The sequence below is a fragment of the Phyllobates terribilis genome, unplaced genomic scaffold (assembly GCF_046119375.1).
Source record: "Phyllobates terribilis strain yellow unplaced genomic scaffold, ASM4611937v1 Scaffold_30__1_contigs__length_15301838, whole genome shotgun sequence".
Taxonomy (NCBI): domain Eukaryota; kingdom Metazoa; phylum Chordata; class Amphibia; order Anura; family Dendrobatidae; genus Phyllobates; species Phyllobates terribilis.
Genome location: NW_027362790.1, coordinates 9,919,240 through 9,940,381, shown reverse-complemented (window position 1 = coordinate 9,940,381; position 21,142 = coordinate 9,919,240). Strand labels below are relative to the sequence as shown.

The following is a 21,142-nucleotide window of genomic DNA, read 5'->3' as shown; positions in this document are numbered from 1 at the left end:
CACACATAGCTGTGGTGGCAACATTTGGAGGATTAAAAGGAAAAAACGGAAGGAAAACGGATCGTTGAGATGGAGTTTTGGAAAAAGAAGAGATGCTTACGTTTTTTTGTGAAACGGGAGACGGAAGAAACTTTTTTGGAAGAAAAATGGATTCTGGAAATTTTGAGGAAATATGAAGTTTTGGAGAAGGATATCTACTGTATGCAAGAAATAAAGCAAGGTAAAGTTTGTGATGTGACTCTAGTTTCTGAGGAAAAGTGCATTCATTTTTTCAAAGGCTGGAGTGAAGAGGATTCTGGGAAAATTGGAGTAAGTGCATCATTCATGGGGAAACCGAAGAGTGTGATAATTTACATGGACAATCCGTTTGTGGAAATAGAGGAGATAATGGTTTTTTTGGAATCTAAATGTAAGATGGTAAAGTTTCAGAAATTATACAGGAACAAAGTTGGTATTTGGAACGGAAAGAGACGTTTTTTGGTGTGGACAACAGGAGAAGAAAATTTGCATAATGGGAGGATTATGGTAAACGGGAGTTCTGGGTATTGTTACATGGAAAGCAGCAAAGGAACTTTTGAAAAGAACTTTGGAGGACAAAAGGAAGATATTGGTGATAAAATGAAGAAGGAAGTTGATGCCATAATTATAGAGGAGAATAAGCAGGGAAAAGAAGTTGAAAGTTTAAAGGTGAAATTGAAGAAAAAGGTAACGGTACAGGAAAATTGTGGATCAAGGAAAGTATCTGGTGAAAAGAAAGAAGTAAAAGAGGAAAAGGGTAAAGTGTTGGAGAAGGTGGTGACTTTCAGAGATGATGAGGAAGAGTATGATAGGGAACAGATGCGGTTAGAGCATGAGGAGGAAGAAAAGAAGTTAAGGGGTTTTGTTGGGAGGAAAGTAAAAGAGAAAAAGGGGATATTTAGTTTGGGAAACCGGGTGAAGTAATGTCAGTGGTGATTTGTTTGGAAACTGTTGAAACTGCAAAGGAATTGTTATGTTTGACTTTATATATATTAATTCAAATGAAAAAATATAAATATAATATCTAAACACGATGATGGAACTAAAATCTTGAGTTTGGTGATATACGATTTAAGATTATAAAACTTAATTTCTGAGTGTTTGGAAAAAAAAAAAAAAAAAAAAATCTATTCTTATCAGTTTAATATCTGATACGTCCCCTATCTGGGGACCATATATTAAATGGATTTTTAGAACAGGGAGATGGAAAAAGAGCTTGCTCTGTCCACTCCACGCATTGACCTGGTATTGCAGTATCTCCAGGACCGGTGCACCCCTTCTTTAATGCAGTTTCTAAAATCAGAAAGAATTGAATTCAATGTTTTTTGTTCATTTTGCTTGTTTGTCGGATTTTGGGATGGACTCTTTGGCTTTGCTTTTCTTCTCCTCATTGGATTTTTCATGTTCAAAGTTGCAGAAGCCAGATTACAAGCTCATTTTGGTTCAACTTCAGCAACTGTGCATTGCATTGCCATGTAATGTGATGCAATGCTATCTTTCTAGCTCTCCCTTTTTACTTCCTTTTGGATAAACAGACATATTAGGCAAGCATTTTGGAGCTTTCACCTAAATAACTACAGGTGGTGAGATAAGCTGCACAATATAATTGACCTTTCAGTATATTGTTGCACACACACCATCTATTTAGCAAATGCCCTTGTTATCAACAGCAGCCTTTTAAACTCACCTGAGCTAACAGGTATGTGCGCTGGTTACTCTGCTGCGCTTAAAATTTCTTTTTTGGTTTGCTACAATGCCTTTTCTGAAACGTTGTCTCCTTCTGCTGGAACACTGACTTCTTTCATTTAATGCCTGCAGACTATAAAAGAGAACCCAACCCAAAAAGTTTGGTTGATTAGTCTGTGGCATTCTGTTAAACTGTTGCTTATGGCGGTCTCTGTGAGCTTCTCAGCGACATTCAGCCAGCCAGGTATCCTGCCTGCAGTAGATGGAATGTGGCAATGGAACGCTGGCTGCGCGTGTCATAATAGGCTCTGAGCCTTTATATACCTGTGCACAGCAGCAGCCACCTTCAGTCTGCTGCTGGACAGCCAGCAGCAGCAGCAGCAGGAGAGGTATGTAATCAGGAGCCCTCCTGCTAAGGGTAGACAGCTGCTCGTTCCACCCCACCCCCCGCCTTAATTGGTTCTCCTCCCTTCCAACAGTGTTGAGGCGGGTGGGAACAGCAGGGGGTGAAGGTGCTGTGTTTAAAGAGGTGGAGTTATGCAGATCTAAAACGCGTGGATTGCAGCAGCAGCAAGCCGAAAAGTGCAGGCATGTAAGGGATCTAGAGGTTGACAACATGTCTTCTTAACGGGAGTCCAGGAGCTCATCTCCACAAATGGACTTTTCAGGATCCTTGGGTGGCTCCGTAGTTTGAAACCAATTCTGGTTATCGCTTCTCGGCCTTTTGGCTAAGATCAAGTGTAGTATCTTTCGAAAAGGCGGTTTTGGATGTTGGCCGCCCTAGTAGATTGATACATTATGCACACTGGGGTTTAGGCACTTGTTAGTACGCCAGTTGGCTAATATAGTCATCTGGTGGAAAGCATGGCCCCCCAGGATCGACGCCATTGGGCCGGGGAAGATCGAAAGCCCGAAGTGTGAAGTGCCCCAGGAGTGGTGACCCTGGGGTGCCTTAACTCACTGGGATTGGGAACCCCACTTGAGTTTATGGCACATTTGCACTAGCACTTCAATATTTCTTTCTTCACACACACCCTTATTCCGGGCCTTCTGGCCTTAGGATGGGGAATTTTTCAATTCCCGGTCGAAGGTCCGGGCAGTATTATACTGTGAAACCTTCACTATTTATTTAATTTTTTTTGTCACTGTGTGTCCACTTTTTCACGTGTGTCCACGTCCTTACTAGGATTTTGTCGGGATGCGGTTCCCTTACGGGTTCCTCTCTTGGCAGGTCTAGGGGGGGAGTGTGTGGCCATCAGGTTCCGCTCCCCCCTGAACCCCCCTGACTCTCCTCTTTCGGGAGGAGAGCATTGTTGTCTCCCCTCTTCCGGGAGGGGAGCACAGTCTTTGGCTCCCAGTGCCTTGCTCGGGTGAGAACTCGGGCAGGTATTGGGGGTAAGATTGGGTCGCCTCTGGCTTCGGCTGGAGGTGGCTATTTGTCCCTGTTCCTCGCTGTGGCCTTCTGGCTCGGAGGGACGGGGAATGGTTTGGGGGACCCTTCTCCTTTTGGAGAGGGTTTCAAGAAGACCAGCATCCTAGTGCACTTTTTTTGCGGCACTTGTCACTTTTTTAAGCGCACTCGGGTTTTGTACACGAATTCGGGCTTTCGATAAAAAAAAAAAAAATCTGTTCTTATCAGTTTAATATCTGATACGTCCCCTATCTGGGGACCATATATTAAATGGATTTTTAGAACAGGGAGATGGAAAAAGAGCTTGCTCTGTCCACTCCACGCATTGACCTGGTATTGCAGTATCTCCAGGACCGGTGCACCCCTTCTTTAATGCAGTTTCTAAAATCAGAAAGAATTGAATTCAATGTTTTTTGTTCATTTTGCTTGTTTGTCGGATTTTGGGATGGACTCTTTGGCTTTGCTTTTCTTCTCCTCATTGGATTTTTCATGTTCAAAGTTGCAGAAGCCAGATTACAAGCTCATTTTGGTTCAACTTCAGCAACTGTGCATTGCATTGCCATGTAATGTGATGCAATGCTATCTTTCTAGCTCTCCCTTTTTACTTCCTTTTGGATAAACAGACATATTAGGCAAGCATTTTGGAGCTTTCACCTAAATAACTACAGGTGGTGAGATAAGCTGCATAATATAATTGACCTTTCAGTATATTGTTGCACACACACCATCTATTTAGCAAATGCCCTTGTTATCAACAGCAGCCTTTTAAACTCACCTGAGCTAACAGGTATGTGCGCTGGTTACTCTGCTGCGCTTAAAATTTCTTTTTTGGTTTGCTACAATGCCTTTTCTGAAACGTTGTCTCCTTCTGCTGGAACACTGACTTCTTTCATTTAATGCCTGCAGACTATAAAAGAGAACCCAACCCAAAAAGTTTGGTTGATTAGTCTGTGGCATTCTGTTAAACTGTTGCTTATGGCGGTCTCTGTGAGCTTCTCAGCGACATTCAGCCAGCCAGGTATCCTGCCTGCAGTAGATGGAATGTGGCAATGGAACGCTGGCTGCGCGTGTCATAATAGGCTCTGAGCCTTTATATACCTGTGCACAGCAGCAGCCACCTTCAGTCTGCTGCTGGACAGCCAGCAGCAGCAGCAGCAGGAGAGGTATGTAATCAGGAGCCCTCCTGCTAAGGGTAGACAGCTGCTCGTTCCACCCCACCCCCCGCCTTAATTGGTTCTCCTCCCTTCCAACGGTGTTGAGGCGGGTGGGAACAGCAGGGGGTGAAGGTGCTGTGTTTAAAGAGGTGGAGTTATGCAGATCTAAAACGCGTGGATTGCAGCAGCAGCAAGCCGAAAAGTGCAGGCATGTAAGGGATCTAGAGGTTGACAACATGCCTTCTTAACGGGAGTCCAGGAGCTCATCTCCACAAATGGACTTTTCAGGATCCTTGGGTGGCTCCGTAGTTTGAAACCAATTCTGGTTATCGCTTCTCGGCCTTTTGGCTAAGATCAAGTGTAGTATCTGTTCTTATCAGTTTAATATCTGATACGTCCCCTATCTGGGGACCATATATTAAATGGATTTTTAGAACAGGGAGATGGAAAAAGAGCTTGCTCTGTCCACTCCACGCATTGACCTGGTATTGCAGTATCTCCAGGACCGGTGCACCCCTTCTTTAATGCAGTTTCTAAAATCAGAAAGAATTGAATTCAATGTTTTTTGTTCATTTTGCTTGTTTGTCGGATTTTGGGATGGACTCTTTGGCTTTGCTTTTCTTCTCCTCATTGGATTTTTCATGTTCAAAGTTGCAGAAGCCAGATTACAAGCTCATTTTGGTTCAACTTCAGCAACTGTGCATTGCATTGCCATGTAATATGATGCAATGCTATCTTTCTAGCTCTCCCTTTTTACTTCCTTTTGGATAAACAGACATATTAGGCAAGCATTTTGGAGCTTTCACCTAAATAACTACAGGTGGTGAGATAAGCTGCACAATATAATTGACCTTTCAGTATATTTTTGCACACACACCATCTATTTAGCAAATGCCCTTGTTATCAACAGCAGCCTTTTAAACTCACCTGAGCTAACAGGTATGTGCGCTGGTTACTCTGCTGCGCTTAAAATTTCTTTTTTGGTTTGCTTCAATGCCTTTTCTGAAACGTTGTCTCCTTCTGCTGGAACACTGACTTCTTTCATTTAATGCCTGCAGACTATAAAAGAGAACCCAACCCAAAAAGTTTGGTTGATTAGTCTGTGGCATTCTGTTAAACTGTTGCTTATGGCGGTCTCTGTGAGCTTCTCAGCGACATTCAGCCAGCCAGGTATCCTGCCTGCAGTAGATGGAATGTGGCAATGGAACGCTGGCTGCGCGTGTCATAATAGGCTCTGAGCCTTTATATACCTGTGCACAGCAGCAGCCACCTTCAGTCTGCTGCTGGACAGCCAGCAGCAGCAGCAGCAGGAGAGGTATGTAATCAGGAGCCCTCCTGCTAAGGGTAGACAGCTGCTCGTTCCACCCCACCCCCCGCCTTAATTGGTTCTCCTCCCTTCCAACGGTGTTGAGGCGGGTGGGAACAGCAGGGGGTGAAGGTGCTGTGTTTAAAGAGGTGGAGTTATGCAGATCTAAAACGCGTGGATTGCAGCAGCAGCAAGCCGAAAAGTGCAGGCATGTAAGGGATCTAGAGGTTGACAACATGTCTTCTTAACGGGAGTCCAGGAGCTCATCTCCACAAATGGACTTTTCAGGATCCTTGGGTGGCTCCGTAGTTTGAAACCAATTCTGGTTATCGCTTCTCGGCCTTTTGGCTAAGATCAAGTGTAGTATCTGTTCTTATCAGTTTAATATCTGATACGTCCCCTATCTTGGGACCATATATTAAATGGATTTTTAGAACAGGGAGATGGAAAAAGAGCTTGCTCTGTCCACTCCACGCATTGACCTGGTATTGCAGTATCTCCAGGACCGGTGCACCCCTTCTTTAATGCAGTTTCTAAAATCAGAAAGAATTGAATTCAATGTTTTTTGTTCATTTTGCTTGTTTGTCGGATTTTGGGATGGACTCTTTGGCTTTGCTTTTCTTCTCCTCATTGGATTTTTCATGTTCAAAGTTGCAGAAGCCAGATTACAAGCTCATTTTGGTTCAACTTCAGCAACTGTGCATTGCATTGCCATGTAATGTGATGCAATGCTATCTTTCTAGCTCTCCCTTTTTACTTCCTTTTGGATAAACAGACATATTAGGCAAGCATTTTGGAGCTTTCACCTAAATAACTACAGGTGGTGAGATAAGCTGCACAATATAATTGACCTTTCAGTATATTGTTGCACACACACCATCTATTTAGCAAATGCCCTTGTTATCAACAGCAGCCTTTTAAACTCACCTGAGCTAACAGGTATGTGCGCTGGTTACTCTGCTGCGCTTAAAATTTCTTTTTTGGTTTGCTACAATGCCTTTTCTGAAACGTTGTCTCCTTCTGCTGGAACACTGACTTCTTTCATTTAATGCCTGCAGACTATAAAAGAGAACCCAACCCAAAAAGTTTGGTTGATTAGTCTGTGGCATTCTGTTAAACTGTTGCTTATGGCGGTCTCTGTGAGCTTCTCAGCGACATTCAGCCAGCCAGGTATCCTGCCTGCAGTAGATGGAATGTGGCAATGGAACGCTGGCTGCGCGTGTCATAATAGGCTCTGAGCCTTTATATACCTGTGCACAGCAGCAGCCACCTTCAGTCTGCTGCTGGACAGCCAGCAGCAGCAGCAGCAGGAGAGGTATGTAATCAGGAGCCCTCCTGCTAAGGGTAGACAGCTGCTCGTTCCACCCCACCCCCCGCCTTAATTGGTTCTCCTCCCTTCCAACGGTGTTGAGGCGGGTGGGAACAGCAGGGGGTGAAGGTGCTGTGTTTAAAGAGGTGGAGTTATGCAGATCTAAAACGCGTGGATTGCAGCAGCAGCAAGCCGAAAAGTGCAGGCATGTAAGGGATCTAGAGGTTGACAACATGTCTTCTTAACGGGAGTCCAGGAGCTCATCTCCACAAATGGACTTTTCAGGATCCTTGGGTGGCTCCGTAGTTTGAAACCAATTCTGGTTATCGCTTCTCGGCCTTTTGGCTAAGATCAAGTGTAGTATCTGTTCTTTTAAGAACACAAGAGCTACGATCTACACTTGACGAGAGCGATCGAACTCGGAAGGAGAAGAGCTTCGGAGCCCAGCTGACATCAGAGAACGAAGGCGGATATCGGTGGGAGGAAGAAGCTCTAAAGAATCCAGAAGAAGACGAAGACTCGGAGAAGAATCGGGCTGTCCTGTGGAATCTTCGAGGAAGAAAATCATCGAGACAAAGACCTTTCGGGGAATTTGTCCAGAACACGACGGGAGAAGAATCTGCATAGCTCCACCCATTCCGGGAAGAGTTCCAGATCCAGCTCCAAGAAGTAACTGCAGGAGGAAAGCCATGGCAAGCGCTGCGAGGAAGGCCGAAAAGAAGAGCCTGGAGCTGGGGACAGCCAGGAGGGCCCAGCCAGGAGCCGATTCTGACCCCAAGGACTCTGCCTCCACGACTGGCCAGCAGAAGGGACCCCAGAAGCCCCGCCACGAAGCTCCAGCCCTGGAGCCATGGATGCGGCAGACGGTGGCCCTGAAGCTGAAGGAAGTGGATGGGAGGGTGCCGGACATGTCCTCGGACGTGTTCTGCCAGAAGATGCTGCTGGATCGAGGCTTCTCCAGGTCGGACACCCTCAGCATCCAGACCTTCTTGACGGGGATCTTCTTCGTCACCTTCGCCACTGTGAACACCTGCAGGAGGTTCTGGGAAATGGTAAGCGCAAAAGGACCGGATAATTCTTTCTCTGCCTTTACAGGTAGCTGCCCTATCCAGAGGGATGAAAGGAGGATCACGGTCTCCATGCGCAACCCGCACACCCCAGGCCAAGACATCTGTACCTTCCTGAGACGCTTCTGTTTGGTTGTGAAGGAACCCTCTCACATCCTGAATGGACTCGGCTTCTGGACAGGTAAGTGGTCGGTGACCGTTAGACTTCACAGGGACCTGGCGTACTCAGACGGACTTCGGCACCTGCCCCCGACATTCTCCCTGGGCAACTCCTACGGCCTCATCTATTACCCGGACATGCCGCGGAACTGCAGGAGATGCGGCAAGAACGGCCACGAGATGAAGGACTGCAAGGAGGATGCCTGCAGGATTTGTCGAGTGACGGGACACAGCTCGAAGGACTGCCCGAAGAAGACGTCCTGCAACCTGTGTGGGCTGGCGGCTCATCTGTACAAGGATTGCCCCAGGCGTGAGAGATCCTGGGCATCGGTGGTTGCGACGACCCCAGCTACGGAGGACAAGGCCCCGACGACCAGGCCTGTGAAGGTCAAGGACGCGACGACCAAGGCCCCAGCGGCCAAGGCCGAGACGACCAAGGCCAAAGCGGTCAAGGAGTCGGTGGCCAAAGCCCCAGCGACGGTCCCAGCAGCTCCGAAGCAGAAGAAAAAGTCAAAGGAGGGTAAGAGTTCTGTCACCCCTCTCTCGATCCCTCCCCCTGCCACCCCCGTCCAATCCCCCCCCACCCCGGCCACCCCTGCTGAGGATTCCACTTCCTCTTCCTCCTTCCCCTACTCCTCAGCAGGTGTCCTTTCCCCTGCCCCGGCAGCCACTCTCCCTCCCCAGACCATGGTAGCGGTGGAATTAACCTTTCCTCCACCCGCCGCTATCTATTCCGAGGAGGATTTTCCCCTTCTTGTCTCCCCAGTTCCAACCCGGGGAAAGAGGAAGGTGGAGGACAGCCCTGCTACTGAATCCTCCAAAAAGAAGATTCTGGATTTCGTAGGCGAAAAGGAGGATACCCTCCCTGAGCCAGAAGAGATGGAGCACATGGTTGAGACCCTGGTGGCCGAGCCAGAAGAGGAGGAACTGGTGGTCGCCGAGATTGAGGCCGCGCTGCTTGACCAGATGGAGGAAGAGGGCCTGCTGGTGATCCCGTCACCAGCAGTCAACACCGACGAGGGACCACCCGACCGGAGTGGTAACTAAGGTGTATTGCCTGCGCTAACTTTTTCTTTTTTCCCTACATGATGGCTAATATTAACTTATTTTCCATTAATGTCAGGAGCATCAAGGACAAGTTCAGACGTCAGACTATTTATGCCTTCCTTACTTCCCAGTTGTGTGATGTTTATATGTTGCAGGAATGTTCCCTTCCCTCCTCTAGGTCCTTCAAACATCTGGCCAGGGAGTGGTCCCACGGTCCATCCTACTGGTCCGGTGGGGGTGACTGCAAGTCTGCGGGGGTCGCAATTCTGATCAGGGGGGGCGCATTCACGCTTGAGTCCGTCCAGGAGCTCATCTGCGGCAGGGCTCTTGTTGTAGATGGCAACTGGGCGGGAGAACCTGTCAGGTTCATCAACGTGTATGCGTCCCCACTGAAGAATGAGCGTTTGGAGCTTTTCCAGACCCTGCGGCTTCAGCTTGCCACCACCAGGACCTTAGTGATGGCCGGGGATTTCAACTGCCCCATCGAGGAGGACGGTCGTAGTTCTGGCACATCTGCCAAGTTGGACATCACGTCCAAGCTGCTCATCGAGATGGTAACCGAGGCCTCTCTTCAGGACGTGGTGGGCTCCATGGGGAGAGGCTCCACGAACTATTCGTGGAGCCGACCCGATGGCTCACTCCGCTCCAGGATTGACTTTGTGTTCACCTCTCGGGCAGTCAGGCAGAGTAGGCACTCGATGGTCTCCTGCTTCTTCTCCGACCACAGAGCCATTCACTTACAAGGTGTCCTCGGCGACGGTTTTCCGTCCGGCCCCGGCTCCTGGAAGCTGAATTGTGCTCTGCTGGCTCAGGATGAAGTCGTGGAGGAGCTGAGAGCAGCCTACGCAATGTGGCAGTCCTACAAGGGTAGCTTCCAAACAGTCTCTGATTGGTGGGAATATGTTAAACTTGAGTTTCGCTGTTTCTTTCAGGCCAAGGGTCGACAACAGGAGTGTGAGAAGAGGAGGGACTTCAGAGGGCTGCAGCGCGAGCTGCGGTCGCTGCAGGACCTTCTTCACTGCGGCTGGGACGTGAGGGAGGAGCTGGAGGAGACCAAGAAGAGCCTGAAAAGGCACTTTGAGGAGGAGTCCAAGCGAATCATCTTCCGTTCCAAAGTGGAGAATCTGGAGAAGGGTGAGAAATGTAACTCATTCTTTTTCAGGAAACTTCATGCCGGTCACACGCCCCTGAACGAGCTGCGAGACGAGAGCGGAAACATGCGACGTGGGAAGGAGGACGTGATGAGGGTCGTCAGCGACTTCTACAGCGAACTCTACTCCCACAAGACTACCGACCCCGACGCTGCTGATAAGTTCCTGTCAGGTATCACTAACCATCTTGATCCTGCAGGCACGGCAGCCTTGGACAAACCTCTGATGGTGGGCGAATTGCTCTCTGCCGCTAAATCCTTTAGGACCGGCAGGACCCCGGGCAGTGATGGTCTTCCAGCGGAGCTCTATGTAGCGCTGGGAGACCTCATCTGTCCAGACCTGTTGGACCTGTACGAGGAGATGGTGGTGGAGGGTAGAATGCCTCCATCTTTGAGGGAAGGAATGGTCACGATCCTGTACAAGCGGAAGGGAGAGAGGTGCGACCTGAGGAATTGGCGTCCCATCACTCTGCTCAACGTGGACTACAAGATCCTGGCCAAGACGATGGCGACACGACTTAAGACGGTCATCGGACGGATCATCCACCCGGACCAGACCTGCGGCATCCCTGGACGTCGCATCGCAGACAGCCTCGCTCTCGTGCGGGACACGGTCGAGTACATCAAGGTCCGCCGCGCACACGCGGCCCTGGTCTCCTTGGATCAGGAGAAGGCCTTCGACCGGGTTTCCCACGAGTTCATGGGCCGAGCTCTGCACCGGTTAGGTTTGGGTAACATGTTTTGTTCGTATGTCCGTCTGATGTATTTTGATATCCACAGCTCGGTGTTGGTGAACGGCTGGAAGACTGACCCCTTCCCTGTCCTCTCTGGGGTCAGACAAGGCTGCCCTCTATCACCTCTTCTTTTTGTTTGTGTTATAGAACTCTTCGCAGAGGCTATCCGGCAGAATGGAGAGATCAGAGGGATCACCGCACCGGGTCCGGGACGACACGAGGTCAAGTGCTCGCTCTACATGGACGACGTCACCGTCTTCTGCGCTGATCGTGGTTCAGTCGACGCCCTCGTCCAGACGTGTGAGAGGTTCGGCCGGGCTTCAGGGGCCAAAGTCAACTGCAGGAAGTCGGAAGCCATGCTCTTCGGGGATTGGCAGCCGGCCTCCTCCGCCCCCTTCCCCTTCAACATTCAACCGGATTTCCTCAAGGTGCTGGGAGTCTGGTTCGGGAAGGAAGGAGCGGCCCTCAAGTCCTGGCAAGAACGCTTGGCCAAGGTGAAGCAACGGATCGGACTCTGGAGCCTCAGACACCTCACTTGTGAGGGTAAGGCACTCGTCCTGCGTAATGAGGTCCTGCCCGTCTTGCAGTACACGGCGCAGGCCTGGCCCCCACACGTCACTGTGTGCAGGGCCATTACCAGGACAGTGTTTCACTTTGTCTGGGGATCCAAGATGGACAGAGTCAGGCGGGCCGTCATGTACAAGGAGCCTCGCAAGGGTGGGAAGGGCGTTCCAGATATCCCCACCCTCCTGCGATCCTCTTTTGTGTGTGATTGTGTCCGCCGGACTTTGCAAGTCAAGAATGGCTCCGCGTGCAGGTCCATGTCTCGCTTCTTCCTGCTTCCTCTTTGGAGGCGACTCGGCTGGGACAAGTGGGACAGCTCCTTCCCCTACAACTGGACGACGCCATGGTTCTACGGAGACGTCGTTCGATTTGTGGGGGAGCATCAACTGGAGGGACTCAAGCCCGACTTGTGGAAGCCCAAAACTATCCACAAGCTAATCAGAGCCAAGGATGACGTGGAGAACATCACAGGACTTCACCAGGACACGCTGGAGACTGTGTGGACAAATGTGTCGTCTGACAGGCTGACCAACGGGCACAAGGACTTGTCGTGGATGGCGATTCATGGCCGACTGCCCGTCCGGTCATTCATGCATGCCCGGAACCTGTGCAAGACCCGGTACTGCCCAAGGTGCCCCTTCGTGGAGGAAACATCTTTGCACACTTTTTGGGACTGCGGATTTGCACAGCGCCTATTGACTGCACTTGAGGACGACCTGAGGAACTCTGTCCCCAGGGCGAGCCTATCGCACCATTCTGTGCTTTATGGACTCTTCCCTGGGGTTCATACCGTCGGAGCCATCCAGGAGGCTTGGCGCCTTATGAACTGCTTCAAGGATGCCGTTTGGGTCGCCAGGAACCGGCTCATCTTGAGGAGGGAGAGGATGTCCATCCAGGACTGCCGCAGGCTGATCCACAGCCTGCTCAGAGACTATTCCATCATGGACGGTCCGGAGGACGAGGACGAGGACTAAACCCCTCCTCCCCCTCTCCCCTTATGTGTCTTGTCTTTCAATAAAGCTTCGGGCCTGTGATTTTCCCCTCCCCATCCCCTTTTTCCCAATCCCCATCCCTTATCACGGTTCGTCGTACTGTATTAATTGACATGCTTTTTCTTTCAGATTGAGTGTTTTGTGTAGCATAGGGGTGTGATGTGTCTAGTTAGTGCGTCGTATCCTCATGCTATGTAAATATGATGTAGAATTCTGTGTGTACTGGGCTGCGGCACTGTACACTGTCTGTTAACTTATTTTTTGTGCTAATAAAAGATATATTCAATCAAAAAAATCTGTTCTTATCAGTTTAATATCTGATACGTCCCCTATCTGGGGACCATATATTAAATGGATTTTTAGAACAGGGAGATGGAAAAAGAGCTTGCTCTGTCCACTCCACGCATTGACCTGGTATTGCAGTATCTCCAGGACCGGTGCACCCCTTCTTTAATGCAGTTTCTAAAATCAGAAAGAATTGAATTCAATGTTTTTTGTTCATTTTGCTTGTTTGTCGGATTTTGGGATGGACTCTTTGGCTTTGCTTTTCTTCTCCTCATTGGATTTTTCATGTTCAAAGTTGCAGAAGCCAGATTACAAGCTCATTTTGGTTCAACTTCAGCAACTGTGCATTGCATTGCCATGTAATGTGATGCAATGCTATCTTTCTAGCTCTCCCTTTTTACTTCCTTTTGGATAAACAGACATATTAGGCAAGCATTTTGGAGCTTTCACCTAAATAACTACAGGTGGTGAGATAAGCTGCACAATATAATTGACCTTTCAGTATATTGTTGCACACACACCATCTATTTAGCAAATGCCCTTGTTATCAACAGCAGCCTTTTAAACTCACCTGAGCTAACAGGTATGTGCGCTGGTTACTCTGCTGCGCTTAAAATTTCTTTTTTGGTTTGCTACAATGCCTTTTCTGAAACGTTGTCTCCTTCTGCTGGAACACTGACTTCTTTCATTTAATGCCTGCAGACTATAAAAGAGAACCCAACCCAAAAAGTTTGGTTGATTAGTCTGTGGCATTCTGTTAAACTGTTGCTTATGGCGGTCTCTGTGAGCTTCTCAGCGACATTCAGCCAGCCAGGTATCCTGCCTGCAGTAGATGGAATGTGGCAATGGAACGCTGGCTGCGCGTGTCATAATAGGCTCTGAGCCTTTATATACCTGTGCACAGCAGCAGCCACCTTCAGTCTGCTGCTGGACAGCCAGCAGCAGCAGCAGCAGGAGAGGTATGTAATCAGGAGCCCTCCTGCTAAGGGTAGACAGCTGCTCGTTCCACCCCACCCCCCGCCTTAATTGGTTCTCCTCCCTTCCAACGGTGTTGAGGCGGGTGGGAACAGCAGGGGGTGAAGGTGCTGTGTTTAAAGAGGTGGAGTTATGCAGATCTAAAACGCGTGGATTGCAGCAGCAGCAAGCCGAAAAGTGCAGGCATGTAAGGGATCTAGAGGTTGACAACATGTCTTCTTAACGGGAGTCCAGGAGCTCATCTCCACAAATGGACTTTTCAGGATCCTTGGGTGGCTCCGTAGTTTGAAACCAATTCTGGTTATCGCTTCTCGGCCTTTTGGCTAAGATCAAGTGTAGTATCTTTTGAAAAGGCAGTTTTGTCCTTGGGCTGCCCTAGTAAATTGATGCATATTACACACTGGTTTGGTGCACTTGTTAGTACGCCAGGTGTCTCATAGAGTTATCTGATGGAAAACATGGCCCTCCAGGATCGAAGTCACTAGGCTGGGTAAGTGTGAGGGCTTTGGAGCAATGTGCCCCAGGAGTAGGCGCCCTGGTGGGAGTCCAAGCTTACTGGGACTGGGAACCCCAGAAAGACTTGGCTTCGTAGCACGCCGCACCTTTGCCAATCATACTTTCTGAGCAACCCCCCCCTATTCCTGGCCTCCGGGCTAGGAAGGGGAATTTTTATAAAACCGGTCGGAGGTCCGGTCAGCTTTGGGCTGAGAAACCAACACAGGCTCCAGCTCCACTAGGGTGGCAGCCTAGATGGAAGCTGGGAGCACGAAAACGGCTCTTCTCCGGCTTCGGCTAGGGAGAGCATCGGAGATCCCTGACCCTCGCTGTGGCCTTCTGGCTCGGAGGGATGGGGATGGTTTATTGGGGACCCTCTCCTCCGGGAAGGGTCCACATGAATCCTCGCCTCGTGCGCTGTTTTGGTGTGACTTCGGTCACATTTTTCAGTGCCTTGGATGCAGCTTCAATCAAAAAATCTGTTCTTATCAGTTTAATATCTGATACGTCCCCTATCTGGGGACCATATATTAAATGGATTTTTAGAACAGGGAGATGGAAAAAGAGCTTGCTCTGTCCACTCCACGCATTGACCTGGTATTGCAGTATCTCCAGGACCGGTGCACCCCTTCTTTAATGCAGTTTCTAAAATCAGAAAGAATTGAATTCAATGTTTTTTGTTCATTTTGCTTGTTTGTCGGATTTTGGGATGGACTCTTTGGCTTTGCTTTTCTTCTCCTCATTGGATTTTTCATGTTCAAAGTTGCAGAAGCCAGATTACAAGCTCATTTTGGTTCAACTTCAGCAACTGTGCATTGCATTGCCATGTAATGTGATGCAATGCTATCTTTATAGCTCTCCCTTTTTACTTCCTTTTGGATAAACAGACATATTAGGCAAGCATTTTGGAGCTTTCACCTAAATAACTACAGGTGGTGAGATAAGCTGCACAATATAATTGACCGTTCAGTATATTGTTGCACACACACCATCTATTTAGCAAATGCCCTTGTTATCAACAGCAGCCTTTTAAACTCACCTGAGCTAACAGGTATGTGCGCTGGTTACTCTGCTGCGCTTAAAATTTCTTTTTTGGTTTGCTACAATGCCTTTTCTGAAACGTTGTCTCCTTCTGCTGGAACACTGACTTCTTTCATTTAATGCCTGCAGACTATAAAAGAGAACCCAACCCAAAAAGTTTGGTTGATTAGTCTGTGGCATTCTGTTAAACTGTTGCTTATGGCGGTCTCTGTGAGCTTCTCAGCGACATTCAGCCAGCCAGGTATCCTGCCTGCAGTAGATGGAATGTGGCAATGGAACGCTGGCTGCGCGTGTCATAATAGGCTCTGAGCCTTTATATACCTGTGCACAGCAGCAGCCACCTTCAGTCTGCTGCTGGACAGCCAGCAGCAGCAGCAGCAGGAGAGGTATGTAATCAGGAGCCCTCCTGCTAAGGGTAGACAGCTGCTCTTTCCACCCCACCCCCCGCCTTAATTGGTTCTCCTCCCTTCCAACGGTGTTGAGGCGGGTGGGAACAGCAGGAGGTGAAGGTGCTGTGTTTAAAGAGGTGGAGTTATGCAGATCTAAAACGCGTGGATTGCAGCAGCAGCAAGCCGAAAAGTGCAGGCATGTAAGGGATCTAGAGGTTGACAACATGTCTTCTTAACGGGAGTCCAGGAGCTCATCTCCACAAATGGACTTTTCAGGATCCTTGGGTGGCTCCGTAGTTTGAAACCAATTCTGGTTATCGCTTCTCGGCCTTTTGGCTAAGATCAAGTGTAGTATCTGTTCTTATCAGTTTAATATCTGATACGTCCCCTATCTGGGGACCATATATTAAATGGATTTTTAGAACAGGGAGATGGAAAAAGAGCTTGCTCTGTCCACTCCACGCATTGACCTGGTATTGCAGTATCTCCAGGACCGGTGCACCCCTTCTTTAATGCAGTTTCTAAAATCAGAAAGAATTGAATTCAATGTTTTTTGTTCATTTTGCTTGTTTGTCGGATTTTGGGATGGACTCTTTGGCTTTGCTTTTCTTCTCCTCATTGGATTTTTCATGTTCAAAGTTGCAGAAGCCAGATTACAAGCTCATTTTGGTTCAACTTGAGCAACTGTGCATTGCATTGCCATGTAATGTGATGCAATGCTATCTTTCTAGCTCTCCCTTTTTACTTCCTTTTGGATAAACAGACATATTAGGCAAGCATTTTGGAGCTTTCACCTAAATAACTACAGGTGGTGAGATAAGCTGCACAATATAATTGACCTTTCAGTATATTGTTGCACACACACCATCTATTTAGCAAATGCCCTTGTTATCAACAGCAGCCTTTTAAACTCACCTGAGCTAACAGGTATGTGCGCTGGTTACTCTGCTGCGCTTAAAATTTCTTTTTTGGTTTGCTACAATGCCTTTTCTGAAACGTTGTCTCCTTCTGCTGGAACACTGACTTCTTTCATTTAATGCCTGCAGACTATAAAAGAGAACCCAACCCAAAAAGTTTGGTTGATTAGTCTGTGGCATTCTGTTAAACTGTTGCTTATGGCGGTCTCTGTGAGCTTCTCAGCGACATTCAGCCAGCCAGGTATCCTGCCTGCAGTAGATGGAATGTGGCAATGGAACGCTGGCTGCGCGTGTCATAATAGGCTCTGAGCCTTTATATACCTGTGCACAGCAGCAGCCACCTTCAGTCTGCTGCTGGACAGCCAGCAGCAGCAGCAGCAGGAGAGGTATGTAATCAGGAGCCCTCCTGCTAAGGGTAGACAGCTGCTCGTTCCACCCCACCCCCCGCCTTAATTGGTTCTCCTCCCTTCCAACGGTGTTGAGGCGGGTGGGAACAGCAGGGGGTGAAGGTGCTGTGTTTAAAGAGGTGGAGTTATGCAGATCTAAAACGCGTGGATTGCAGCAGCAGCAAGCCGAAAAGTGCAGGCATGTAAGGGATCTAGAGGTTGACAACATGTCTTCTTAACGGGAGTCCAGGAGCTCATCTCCACAAATGGACTTTTCAGGATCCTTGGGTGGCTCCGTAGTTTGAAACCAATTCTGGTTATCGCTTCTCGGCCTTTTGGCTAAGATCAAGTGTAGTATCTTTTGAAAAGGCAGTTTTGTCCTTGGGCTGCCCTAGTAAATTGATGCATATTACACACTGGTTTGGTGCACTTGTTAGTACGCCAGGTGTCTCATAGAGTTATCTGATGGAAAACATGGCCCTCCAGGATCGAAGTCACTAGGCTGGGTAAGTGTGAGGGCTTTGGAGCAATGTGCCCCAGGAGTAGGCGCCCTGGTGGGAGTCCAAGCTTACTGGGACTGGGAACCCCAGAAAGACTTAGCTTCGTAGCACGCCGCACCTTTGCCAATCATACTTTCTGAGCAACCCCCCCCTATTCCTGGCCTCCGGGCTAGGAAGGGGAATTTTTATAAAACCGGTCGGAGGTCCGGTCAGCTTTGGGCTGAGAAACCAACACAGGCTCCAGCTCCACTAGGGTGGCAGCCTAGATGGAAGCTGGGAGCACGAAAACGGCTCTTCTCCGGCTTCGGCTAGGGAGAGCATCGGAGATCCCTGACCCTCGCTGTGGCCTTCTGGCTCGGAGGGATGGGGATGGTTTATTGGGGACCCTCTCCTCCGGGAAGGGTCCACATGAATCCTCGCCTCGTGCGCTGTTTTGGTGTGACTTCGGTCACATTTTTCAGTGCCTTGGATGCAGCTTCAATCAAAAAATCTGTTCTTATCAGTTTAATATCTGATACGTCCCCTATCTGGGGACCATATATTAAATGGATTTTTAGAACAGGGAGATGGAAAAAGAGCTTGCTCTGTCCACTCCACGCATTGACCTGGTATTGCAGTATCTCCAGGACCGGTGCACCCCTTCTTTAATGCAGTTTCTAAAATCAGAAAGAATTGAATTCAATGTTTTTTGTTCATTTTGCTTGTTTGTCGGATTTTGGGATGGACTCTTTGGCTTTGCTTTTCTTCTCCTCATTGGATTTTTCATGTTCAAAGTTGCAGAAGCCAGATTACAAGCTCATTTTGGTTCAACTTCAGCAACTGTGCATTGCATTGCCATGTAATGTGATGCAATGCTATCTTTATAGCTCTCCCTTTTTACTTCCTTTTGGATAAACAGACATATTAGGCAAGCATTTTGGAGCTTTCACCTAAATAACTACAGGTGGTGAGATAAGCTGCACAATATAATTGACCTTTCAGTATATTGTTGCACACACACCATCTATTTAGCAAATGCCCTTGTTATCAACAGCAGCCTTTTAAACTCACCTGAGCTAACAGGTATGTGCGCTGGTTACTCTGCTGCGCTTAAAATTTCTTTTTTGGTTTGCTACAATGCCTTTTCTGAAACGTTGTCTCCTTCTGCTGGAACACTGACTTCTTTCATTTAATGCCTGCAGACTATAAAAGAGAACCCAACCCAAAAAGTTTGGTTGATTAGTCTGTGGCATTCTGTTAAACTGTTGCTTATGGCGGTCTCTGTGAGCTTCTCAGCGACATTCAGCCAGCCAGGTATCCTGCCTGCAGTAGATGGAATGTGGCAATGGAACGCTGGCTGCGCGTGTCATAATAGGCTCTGAGCCTTTATATACCTGTGCACAGCAGCAGCCACCTTCAGTCTGCTGCTGGACAGCCAGCAGCAGCAGCAGCAGGAGAGGTATGTAATCAGGAGCCCTCCTGCTAAGGGTAGACAGCTGCTCGTTCCACCCCACCCCCCGCCTTAATTGGTTCTCCTCCCTTCCAACGGTGTTGAGGCGGGTGGGAACAGCAGGGGGTGAAGGTGCTGTGTTTAAAGAGGTGGAGTTATGCAGATCTAAAACGCGTGGATTGCAGCAGCAGCAAGCCGAAAAGTGCAGGCATGTAAGGGATCTAGAGGTTGACAACATGTCTTCTTAACGGGAGTCCAGGAGCTCATCTCCACAAATGGACTTTTCAGGATCCTTGGGTGGCTCCGTAGTTTGAAACCAATTCTGGTTATCGCTTCTCGGCCTTTTGGCTAAGATCAAGTGTAGTATCTTTTGAAAAGGCAGTTTTGTCCTTGGGCTGCCCTAGTAAATTGATGCATATTACACACTGGTTTGGTGCACTTGTTAGTACGCCAGGTGTCTCATAGAGTTATCTGATGGAAAACATGGCCCTCCAGGATCGAAGTCACTAGGCTGGGTAAGTGTGAGGGCTTTGGAGCAATGTGCCCCAGGAGTAGGCGCCCTGGTGGGAGTCCAAGCTTACTGGGACTGGGAACCCCAGAAAGACTTAGCTTCGTAGCACGCCGCACCTTTGCCAATCATACTTTCTGAGCAACCCCCCCCTATTCCTGGCCTCCGGGCTAGGAAGGGGAATTTTTATAAAACCGGTCGGAGGTCCGGTCAGCTTTGGGCTGAGAAACCAACACAGGCTCCAGCTCCACTAGGGTGGCAGCCTAGATGGAAGCTGGGAGCACGAAAACGGCTCTTCTCCGGCTTCGGCTAGGGAGAGCATCGGAGATCCCTGACCCTCGCTGTGGCCTTCTGGCTCGGAGGGATGGGGATGGTTTATTGGGGACCCTCTCCTCCGGGAAGGGTCCACATGAATCCTCGCCTCGTGCGCTGTTTTGGTGTGACTTCGGTCACATTTTTCAGTGCCTTGGATGCAGCTTCAATCAAAAAATCTGTTCTTATCAGTTTAATATCTGATACGTCCCCTATCTGGGGACCATATATTAAATGGATTTTTAGAACAGGGAGATGGAAAAAGAGCTTGCTCTGTCCACTCCACGCATTGACCTGGTATTGCAGTATCTCCAGGACCGGTGCACCCCTTCTTTAATGCAGTTTCTAAAATCAGAAAGAATTGAATTCAATGTTTTTTGTTCATTTTGCTTGTTTGTCGGATTTTGGGATGGACTCTTTGGCTTTGCTTTTCTTCTCCTCATTGGATTTTTCATGTTCAAAGTTGCAGAAGCCAGATTACAAGCTCATTTTGGTTCAACTTCAGCAACTGTGCATTGCATTGCCATGTAATGTGATGCAATGCTATCTTTATAGCTCTCCCTTTTTACTTCCTTTTGGATAAACAGACATATTAGGCAAGCATTTTGGAGCTTTCACCTAAATAACTACAGGTGGTGAGATAAGCTGCACAATATAATTGACCGTTCAGTATATTGTTGCACACACACCATCTATTTAGCAAATGCCCTTGTTATCAACAGCAGCCTTTTAAACTCACCTGAGCTAACAGGTATGTGCGCTGGTTACTCTGCTGCGCTTAAAATTTCTTTTTTGGTTTGCTACAATGCCTTTTCTGAAACGTTGTCTCCTTCTGCTGGAACACTGACTTCTTTCATTTAATGCCTGCAGACTATAAAAGAGAACCCAACCCAAAAAGTTTGGTTGATTAGTCTGTGGCATTCTGTTAAACTGTTGCTTATGGCGGTCTCTGTGAGCTTCTCAGCGACATTCAGCCAGCCAGGTATCCTGCCTGCAGTAGATGGAATGTGGCAATGGAACGCTGACTGCGCGTGTCATAATAGGCTCTGAGCCTTTATATACCTGTGCACAGCAGCAGCCACCTTCAGTCTGCTGCTGGACAGCCAGCAGCAGCAGCAGCAGGAGAGGTATGTAATCAGGAGCCCTCCTGCTAAGGGTAGACAGCTGCTCTTTCCACCCCACCCCCCGCCTTAATTGGTTCTCCTCCCTTCCAACGGTGTTGAGGCGGGTGGGAACAGCAGGGGGTGAAGGTGCTGTGTTTAAAGAGGTGGAGTTATGCAGATCTAAAACGCGTGGATTGCAGCAGCA

The 21,142-nt window shown here is 48.4% G+C and overlaps 9 non-coding genes and 5 pseudogenes across 9 annotated transcripts; all 14 read left to right on the top strand.

The window, feature by feature from the left end:
• Positions 1-1,104: 1,104 nt before the first annotated feature.
• Positions 1,105-1,297, top strand: LOC141179957 (U2 spliceosomal RNA). Its single transcript, XR_012255874.1, has one exon. It is a non-coding gene; the product is annotated as a U2 spliceosomal RNA (small nuclear RNA).
• A 1,115-nt stretch (positions 1,298-2,412) lies between these two features.
• On the top strand, positions 2,413-2,504 carry LOC141180062 (U2 spliceosomal RNA; annotated as a pseudogene).
• Positions 2,505-3,296: 792 nt separating this feature from the next.
• Positions 3,297-3,482, top strand: LOC141179845 (U2 spliceosomal RNA). The gene has a single exon (XR_012255798.1). It is a non-coding gene; the product is annotated as a U2 spliceosomal RNA (small nuclear RNA).
• A 1,115-nt stretch (positions 3,483-4,597) lies between these two features.
• Positions 4,598-4,788, top strand: LOC141180417 (U2 spliceosomal RNA). Its single transcript, XR_012256165.1, has one exon. It is a non-coding gene; the product is annotated as a U2 spliceosomal RNA (small nuclear RNA).
• Positions 4,789-5,903: 1,115 nt separating this feature from the next.
• On the top strand, positions 5,904-6,094 carry LOC141179608 (U2 spliceosomal RNA). Its single transcript, XR_012255607.1, has one exon. It is a non-coding gene; the product is annotated as a U2 spliceosomal RNA (small nuclear RNA).
• Positions 6,095-7,209: 1,115 nt separating this feature from the next.
• Positions 7,210-7,287, top strand: LOC141179989 (U2 spliceosomal RNA; annotated as a pseudogene).
• A 5,564-nt stretch (positions 7,288-12,851) lies between these two features.
• On the top strand, positions 12,852-13,045 carry LOC141179718 (U2 spliceosomal RNA). Its single transcript, XR_012255705.1, has one exon. It is a non-coding gene; the product is annotated as a U2 spliceosomal RNA (small nuclear RNA).
• A 1,115-nt stretch (positions 13,046-14,160) lies between these two features.
• On the top strand, positions 14,161-14,276 carry LOC141180006 (U2 spliceosomal RNA; annotated as a pseudogene).
• A 525-nt stretch (positions 14,277-14,801) lies between these two features.
• LOC141179685 (U2 spliceosomal RNA) lies at positions 14,802-14,983 on the top strand. The gene has a single exon (XR_012255675.1). It is a non-coding gene; the product is annotated as a U2 spliceosomal RNA (small nuclear RNA).
• Positions 14,984-16,098: 1,115 nt separating this feature from the next.
• On the top strand, positions 16,099-16,289 carry LOC141180415 (U2 spliceosomal RNA). The gene has a single exon (XR_012256163.1). It is a non-coding gene; the product is annotated as a U2 spliceosomal RNA (small nuclear RNA).
• A 1,115-nt stretch (positions 16,290-17,404) lies between these two features.
• On the top strand, positions 17,405-17,520 carry LOC141180005 (U2 spliceosomal RNA; annotated as a pseudogene).
• Positions 17,521-18,045: 525 nt separating this feature from the next.
• On the top strand, positions 18,046-18,227 carry LOC141179684 (U2 spliceosomal RNA). The gene has a single exon (XR_012255674.1). It is a non-coding gene; the product is annotated as a U2 spliceosomal RNA (small nuclear RNA).
• Positions 18,228-19,342: 1,115 nt separating this feature from the next.
• LOC141180004 (U2 spliceosomal RNA) lies at positions 19,343-19,458 on the top strand (annotated as a pseudogene).
• A 525-nt stretch (positions 19,459-19,983) lies between these two features.
• On the top strand, positions 19,984-20,165 carry LOC141179683 (U2 spliceosomal RNA). Its single transcript, XR_012255673.1, has one exon. It is a non-coding gene; the product is annotated as a U2 spliceosomal RNA (small nuclear RNA).
• The last annotated feature ends 977 nt before the right edge of the window (positions 20,166-21,142 follow it).